General features: G+C 48.9%; 1 long non-coding RNA gene across 1 annotated transcript; it reads left to right on the top strand.

Moving 5' to 3' along the window:
* Positions 1-99: 99 nt before the first annotated feature.
* Positions 100-5119, top strand: LOC127750117 (uncharacterized). The gene is made up of 2 exons (XR_008011520.1): positions 100-3657; positions 4847-5119. It is a non-coding gene; the product is annotated as an uncharacterized LOC127750117 (long non-coding RNA).
* The last annotated feature ends 3884 nt before the right edge of the window (positions 5120-9003 follow it).

Below are 9003 nucleotides of genomic sequence, written 5' to 3'. Positions count from 1 at the left end.
CACTTTATTAGCCTCCATCATGAGCGGCTAAGTTACGATTCCACTCCCCTGCCGCCGTTCTGCTTTCAAGATGTAACTGCAACCTGACCTTGACCCCCCCCCCCCCAGTACCGCCTTTCTAAGCGGAGCGTACCGCCACCTAGCGGCCAGAGTCTGGCAACACTGCCTGGGAAGGAAAAATCCCCGACGATGAATCAAAAGCGTACTGGGGTCGCTCATGTTCGTCTCGGAGCGACCTGAATATACTCAGTACGCTCTGTCAGCGCTTCTAGGAATGCCAAGGTTGAACCAAACACTGAAACTGCCAAACTACATAATAATTGCTGTGATTCTTGCTCCTCGCCATAGCCGAGAAGTCTAGGGAAGCGAAGAGGAAAGTAAGAGGAAATATGGAAACCAAACTCTGGCCAAAATCGCATTTTGAAGGTCGTCATATCCATAAGGCTTTCGGTGATAGCAAGACTACACTTGCAGATGACGAACATGGGATGGATGATGTTTCACACACTCACAATGAACGTGCAGTAGAAAAATGGTTGAGTCCCACAGTGAAACAGAAAAGGCCAGCTGAAAAGCTAAACGTGCTGAGGGATGTTTCTAAAAGCAAGTCCGCCAAGAAGATGCTGCAGGCCATTTTTCAACCAGATATTAATACCGAAGAATACCCGCCTTTCGATGTAAACCACACTACCTAAGTGGAAGCACTGCGTGTTACTTATTATGGCCACTATGCCGTTCCTACCGTTTCTTTTCCACATGGATTAAAATATATAAATGTTCTGTCTAACAGCGAGGCTCAATACCTTTGAAGTAGATGCAGAGGTTGTAAAGACAGTCCTGTGTTGGTGTACGGTGCTCTCGGCAGGTATCTAACTCTTGTTAACTTTACAGAGCTGCTGACTGATACTGCGTTATCGACAATAACTGTTGACACACGTGTACACTGTCTTCTAGACAATATAAATGTAGCAGAGGACAAAGTGTGTGTTTTGTCATCTTTGGAAACGAAAGAGATATTCCAGTGCCCGTGCAGGTCAACTGTCTCCGTTAATGAGATACATCTACTTAAATACTAGTGCGTTCCTGATGCCTTACCTTTTGCCCGATCATTGGGTTTTGTGTCTCGCCAACTTTCAAGAAAAAACGTTTGCACTGTATGATCCTGCAGGGATCGATGAAACAATGTACAGGCAAATGAAAAATCTCTCTGAGATTTACGTGCAAAATAAGGGCATAAACATCAGATTTCCTGGAACAGAGACGATAAGAACTCCTTTGCAAGAAACCAGAATTGTGGTGTTCTTAGGTTTATTGAATGTATCCTGTTGACTGAGAAGTTTTCCGATTTGAATGCTTAAGAGTTTAGGGTGCTATATGCAAAAAAAAAAAAATTTCCAAAGGAAAAGAGATTTTAGAGAAAATTGAAACGGCGCCCACAGCGAAAGACCTACTCTTCCCCGGATATGACAACGGCCTCTTTAAAAACATTAACTACTTCTTAGTTGACGAGGACACTGAGGCACCCATCATTGGCATTGTCAATAATTTTAGTTCTGGTATTATGAAGATTGATCTAAGCTCGTTCACTGATATTGTGAATGGTGAATTTGTGAGCATCTCAATAATTGACGCAGTTTTGCACATGTCCATGACCGATGCAATCAGACGAGATTTGGTGAACGTCTACTGTTGTGATGTAACTCAAGTAATGCAGGGTACTGTTGATAGTCGCAGTGTTTTGTGTAACATTAATATTGGGAATAAAGTACAATTGATGCCTTATCATGTAAACGGTTATCACTGGTGCCTTATTGTTGCTGACATGAAATAAAAAAAAACATATTCTGATCTTTTAAATTTAAAGGCCTCTAACAGTAAGCAAGATTCATTAGTAAGTTTCCTTCAAAAGAGAAATAATTTAAGTAACGAAAAAATTGACTGTAGTAAATGGAAGGTGAATGAAAAAACCACTTATCTTCAGCAACACTGTTTAAAAAAACCCTGAAAATTCAGAGTAACTTTTTTAGACTTTGCTGTCTGAATAGGGTTTTCATACAATTTTGTCATAATTTTCAGTGAACGTCTAAAATTTCATTGTTCTAGATCTGAATTAAGAGTTAAGTCAAGAAAATGTGAAAATTCAGAGTATTGATTGAAACGAAGTCTGAGTCTGAAATTCAGACAAGAAAAGTATGAGTATTTAGTTTACTCCCGGGAGCATACCGGTAGGATCAGGCCGGTAGCCGTCGGTGACCCCTAAGTCTTGTTGTCGTGGACGTGACACGCTCTCCTCGAAAAGTCGTGCCTGCCGCCGTGGAGGTAGGCCACCCTTCATACCGTCTCACCTCACACCACTCCAACCCCGGGCTGCGCGCACAACACCCGAGCACCCAACAGCTGACCGGCGGACACGCCGTGCCGTGCCTCGTCATTCCTCCCTGCGCTCTCGACCAGGGCTGGATAATTGTTTACCCGTGGCTCGTTACTGAGTTTGAGACAGTGTGCATTGAAATCGGTACAACATGGCGTCTGCCATTACCGTGGGTGAAAGAGACACTTTATTAGCCTCCATCATGAGCGGCTAAGTTACGATTCCACTCCCCTGCCGCCGTTCTGCTTTCAAGATGTAACTGCAACCTGACCTTGACCTAGGCCAATGGCCTGGGCCTAACCTTCAACTTCCACCATGTGACTTTCCTTCCACAGCACCTCTTGTGGTGCAAGGTGATGTGATGATCTGTGTAATGTTTAATGCCTTTGTGTTATGATGGCATTACTTATGTGTTCTGTGCGGTTTGTGCACTTAAAGTGAATTGTGTGTGTGTGAGAAATTTGCAAGGATGAATGGTGACGTCACAACTTAGGTGAGTCTATGCGCTTGTATGCGCTTTATCTCTTTTCCTTGGGCCCAGGGTATAACCTTTGTATATTTTTGTAAGTGTTTCTGTATATTGTTTGCAGTGTATGTGTACAGTGTATTTGTTCAGACAAGTAAATGTTCTGGAATTAGAGTGTGTATCATGTGATGGTATATACTTTGTCTACTGTACTATTTTGTTTTTCTGTTTGCCTTTGATATAGTGTGTCAACGCCTTAATTTTTGTTTGGCCTCTCACTATTTTCTTTTGGATGATTTAAATGATTGTTTAATCAATTTCCTTGCGACTGTTTGACTTCATGTTCGCTTTTCAATCCAATGGATGCATTAATAAATTTCTTGTTTTGCCACGATTCTTTTGGCTATTGAAAAATTAATGTATTTAAAAGGCTAGAGTATAGATTTTGTGTGCAAGTGTTTCTATAAATTTACTCTTATGCTATGCAGTGATTTGACTTGCTGTATTTAAGATCAGAAAATAATGTGAGTTAAATTATTAGTGGGTTCATGCCCCACGTTAGTGCTCATATATATTGTTTTTGATTTTGGCTCAATCGTAAAATCTATAAATGTAATAAATGCTTGCTTTACCCTCTCAAAAATATTTCTTAATAATTCAATCAAACCAAAATTAGACCTTTTAATCAAAACAGCCAGGGAGAATACCCGAGAAGAGTTTGTGCGCAATCTTACCCACTACTAAACCCATGACAGACGTGTGGTCAAGGATGAGAGATTACCAATCCAAAGGCCCGAGGTTCTACTCCGGGTAGGAATAGGTAAGGTACAATAACAAATTTGTGTCCAATTACTTCGATTACAATCCAACTTGAAGGAAACGGCAAAGAGCGTCAAGAAAATTTCATTTTAAGGGGGCATCCTAGTGTAGCGGGCCTAAACTAAGGGTGATTTGCGTAATTAATTTTAGAGAACACATAGTTTTAAAAGCAAAACCGAGTTTACCGTTTTGTAGCGCATACTTTTAACTTTAAAACGCAATGTGTATGACGTCGTTACGCCTACCCAAAGCTCCGATATCCCCTGTTAAAAACGGCACTGCAGCTTTGTCGTCTTGTCATGGTGTACCTATTTAAAGTCGAGCCGTTGGTCTCACACAGTCCGACAAAGAATTTTTAGACTCTGTATGAACGTAGTTATGGCATGAACTAGGATATTTGCGATCGGACAATTTTTACTATTTTTTCGAGCAGCTTAAAGTTGATATATCGAAAAAACAGCTAAAACTCCCATAGTTTTGATTTTTTTTCGGGATGAAGGAGGTGACCGATTCCAGATATCCTAGTTCATGCCATACCTACAAGTGTTAGGAACATCCACAAAAAATCGGAACCTCAACGGCCCGACGATGTGGCCGGAATCCGGTACACCATGAAAAGACGACAACGCTGCAGTGCCGTTTTCAACAGGGGATATCGGATATCTCAACTTTGGGTAGGCGTATCGACGTCATACACATTGCGTTTTAAAGTCAAAAGTATGCGCTACAAAACGGTACACTCGGTTTTGTTCTAAAAACTATGGGTTGTCTACAATTAATTACGCAAATCACCTCTATTTTAGGCTGGCTACACTAGGATGCCCCCTTAAATTAAGATCTGAAATTCAGACTAAGCTTATGAAATTGCTATCCAGACTCAGATAACTGAAAATTCATACTAAAAATTCAAACCACAAATTCAGACAAAACAGTCTGAACTTTCGAACTTTCAGTCTAACTATGTTATCTTGCTTCCTACGAAATTGTCTGAATTTTCAGACTTTTTTTTAACAGTGGCGCGGCTGGGCTTCCTTGGCGGTTCCATGTAGTTATATTTTCTGTTGCGCTTGTTTTTGCTCGTGTTGTGGGGGAGGGCCTGAGAATGTAGTGAGGCCCTTGCGCGTCGTAGATTGCGGCGTGCCCGGCTAGCTTCCCCTCACTCCCCGCTTCACCCTGGGTGTCCGTTCCAGGGGAATATTGCGCCTCTTGAAGGATGTCAATGGACTGTCCGCGGGTCAGTTAGGTGGTCGACCCTTCCGGCGCGAATGCAAATGTGGTGTGGGTTGCCTATACGGTAGGCGCTTTTTGTTTTGGCTCTAGGAGCTGATTTATAGCAAGTTAGTATGCTATGTATGTTTAACAACATTGTTTTTCCCCTTAAGACCAGCAGCTAATTTTATCGCCTTTTATAATATCAGTGTCTTGTAATTTTTTGATCAATAAATGATGTGCTTTCAATCGTGGTTATGTTTTGTGAGTTTTTACACCTCTGGCGCCCTTTAACGCCACTCTGCCATATTTTCGGGATAGACTGAGCTGTCGGCTGTCCTAGTAGCCAAGCACTCGTGTCAAAATGTGCACGTTAGGGTTACATGAATTTTAACGTTTCTTCATCATTGAAAGTGGTGCGACAGTTGTTCCCCTACTGTACCGCCGCTCACCGCCTTCGGGCTCCGCGAGAGTATGACGCGCCGCATGCCTGAATCCCGTCCCGGTGAAGCGTGATTTTCACGAGAGTCGTGATCGAGCAAAGCTTGCAGAGAAACTCGAGCGTGGCCAGCAGGAGGCCCGTGCCCAGCACGAGGAAGGGCGGCAGGACGTCTACTAGGGCCAGGGCTCGCAGCGCGGCCGCTGGGGCGACGTGCCGAGACTCGAGCGGTATGGCCGCCTCATGAACATGCTCGACGATGCCCCCGGCATGCAGGCGTAGTGCCCGCAGCGGCCGCTGCACGGGGGAGCCTCTGACCGTGGAGTACAGCGGTCTCAGCAGCCGCACGCCCGGCACGGGGAACACGTGCAGCAGGCGGGCCGGGCCGCGGGTGTGGTGCACCAGGTGCCTCGCGATGAGGTTCGGGGCGATGATAGCCACGCGCTGCCGCCGCTCCAGCAGGGCGTCGACAACAAACCCCAAGAAGTCGTTGTTGTGCACAGTTGCGTTCTGCAGCAGCGGCAAGCCTAGTAAGCGGAAGTCACCTCGCGTGTAGATGGTCAGGCCCTGGTAGCCAGCTCATCCATGCTGTTGATCTCGTCGGCGGCGTCGGGCACCGTCAGCCGGCTCAGCACTTGGCCCTGGTACGCAGCCGCCAGCACGACGGACACGGCCAGCCAGCTGGCGAGCAAAGGGCGCTGGTACTGGTTGTAGGCGAACGGCAGCGGCTGTGTCAATAGCGGCGCCACAGTCTGCAGCGCATCGCGAATCAGGCCTCGCGGTCGAGGGGCGCAGAGGACGGTGACGACCACAAGGACGGCGACCCCCGTGGCGCACCAGAGCTGCACGCTGAACACCACCAGGCGGTGCAGCGGGGTGCGGCCTCGACCCGCCCCAGCCGGCAGAACCACGACCAAACTCTCCATGTACCAGACCGAAGCGTCCATGATTTCAAGCATTCTGCTCTCCAGGATGGTCACGGACGTCAGAAGGTCAGCGCGGCAATCGACAATCAACTTCAGACCCACTTCCGACTCCTTCGCCAGCGGCTCAGGCTGGTGCTTGAAGTCGAGGCCAGCCGTTCGCCGTAGGTACTCGAGGACGATGTTGCGCTCCTTGACGGCCATCTTGGTAATGTAGAGGCTGGGCGACCGTGGGACGTGAAACAGATATGTGAGCGACTCGCCCAGGGCCGGAGGCCGCCACGATGTGCAAGGCACCGGGAAGAGGGCGGCGCCCCGCGGCCAGAGGCAGGTCCTTGGCGCCCACGTGTCGACGTGTGTGAGGGAGCCTACGTTGCCGACGCCCCAGGTCCACGCAAAGAGCCTCGTGCCCTTAGTCGTGCTGACGGCGAGACGGACGTATCTGTGCGGTACAGTGGTTGTGAGATTGAGGACGGTCGCCATCATGACGTGGAGCTCGGCGTGGGTCACCGTCGCCCGAGTGCTGGTCCACAGCAGCGTGCGGGTCTGGGGCATTACCTCAGCCATGAGAGGCCTCACCTTGCGCAGCTGCTCGAGGCTGTCCGTGGCCACGAGCAGCACGCTGACGTTCGACGGCATGAGCTGGAGCGCTCGCGACTCTGTCCACACAGAGAGGTCCCTGCCGGTCACCACAACCTGCTGGACGTCCAGCCGACTCAGGAAGCGGGCGTCGCACCAGTGCGCGTTGCAAACCACGAGCAGCCGCTGTCCCGGGAGGCGCAGGCTGGGCGCAAGGGTGCTAAGGACGCACCCGGCTGGGTCCTCCAGAGCTGCCGGGATGGTCAAAGTGGCGCTGCAGCAGCCGGCGGCGGCCGCCAACAGGAGGCACCGCAACAGCTTCATCACTGGGAAACACAGGCAAGCTGTGAACACTAGAGTACGGCCAATGAGCGGTGAAAACGTACAGGGTGTTCCGCTGCAAGCCAACCAGAACCTAATGAAAAGAAGCATAGTTGCTCGATCTGTTACCCTCTGCACGCTCATTGTCTGACTGCCACAGCCACGCCATCTTTGGCCAATCAGCGTTCAGGAGAAAACGGATCGGGTAGTCATGCTTTTCTTCTTTAGGTTCCGATCGGGTTGTAGTGGAATGCCCTATTGCGGACAATGCGCAAAATTCGTTACGCTATTATAGATAAAATGACCTGCATCACCCACTTCGTGTTAGGGTCCCACAGATCTAGCGGCCCTCGTGTGAGAGGTGCGCAGAGCTGGAATCGCCTGGGCCAGAGACACCCCGAACGAGACTACTCGAGACTACTCCCTCCGCTGAGCGCGCGTCGGCTCGCCTGCAGTCTAGCCTCAGACGGGGTGGTTTCTGGCTGGGCCGGCTCCCAGGCGATACCAAAGCGCTGTGATTGGCGGCCGCTCAGCTCCTCTGCGCACCTCTGACACGAGGGCCGCTACACAGATCCAGGCCGCTCCGATCCCCATGGCGAAGCCGGGCCCACCGGCGGACCCGAACCCGAGCGGAGCCAAAGGCCCGGCCCGAGGGGATCGGAGCCGGCCGGAGCGGATCCAAACCGATGGGATCGGAGCCGGAGCGGTTCCTGCAGGTTCCACCCGAGGGGATCGAAACGAGAGCCATGCCAAAATCAAAGTGCACAAGTTTAGTGACACATGAGCACAATTAGTAACAGACTTTTTCTCCTTTAAAACTAGGTAAATGTACGCCAGACCACGTCTCGCGTAACAGGCTTCGCGATATCTCTCGAAACACTGTTACGCTGCGACGCGCCTGGCATACATCTACCTAGGCCTGCGGCGCTGACACCCGAGTCGGGCCAAAGTCGTAAGTAGGCTTTTCGCCCCAAAAGTCACAAATTTTGTTCCTCGGGGTTTTATTTTAACGAGTTACCCTACCGGAGACCAACAAATATCTGAGAAAAAACATAGAAATATACTGCGGTCATTATCGTGTAGAAAACTCTCTCTGGTGCCTAAACGGTTGAAGATAGAGCCAAATGGACGAAATTTCCGCCCACAGGGCTCTACTTTGATGAGTTACCCCATAGGAAACAATAAAAAATATTTTTAAAACGCGTCATTTTTAGGACCTGTGGTTTTTGATTTCTTTTAAATCCAATTTTCGAGCTAGAATGCCCTTCTTCGAACTCGATCTGTCTTTTTAGACGATCCAGTCTATACCAGCAGGTTTGGCGCGCGGGGGAGCGGTGCGTTATGCTTCGTCCCAACTTCCCCCCGCCCGCCAACAATCACTACTGTGCGCTAGGCCACGCCCCATCCAGGCGCTCCCAGCCCCACAAACAATATACACTCAACACTCTTCCAAGCCTGGCCTGCCTGAAGGTGGCAAGGTGGCCCAGGCCAGGGCGCAGGGCCGCCGAGACCTCGACTCCAACGACGAGCACCTCTGGTTTCGTCCAAAGGGCGATCACCACGTCGCCGAACAATCGTCCAACAACTGCCTGGTCTCGCAAGGGAACTCATAAGCAGTGTTAGTCCCCGATTTTGTTCCATGAATCTCAGAACAAAAAGTCGTAACTACTCTAGTTCTAGCAAGCAATAACGTATTTAATTAGTAGCAATAATTTTGTATTAAATTTTCTTTTATTCGGATCGTCTATTTGTTAACACGGAGTGTTAACGTTTTATGACACAAAACGACCCTGAAACGCCCGGGTCGCTCTCTCAATTCTTTCTCGAGTTATCGTGCTGACAGACAAACAGACACACAGACAGACAGACGCGAAAC

Source organism: Frankliniella occidentalis, unplaced genomic scaffold (genome assembly GCF_000697945.3).
Source record: "Frankliniella occidentalis isolate FOCC.00 unplaced genomic scaffold, Focc_3.1 Scaffold134, whole genome shotgun sequence".
Lineage (NCBI taxonomy): Eukaryota > Metazoa > Arthropoda > Insecta > Thysanoptera > Thripidae > Frankliniella > Frankliniella occidentalis.
This window is presented reverse-complemented; position numbering and strand designations above follow the sequence as displayed.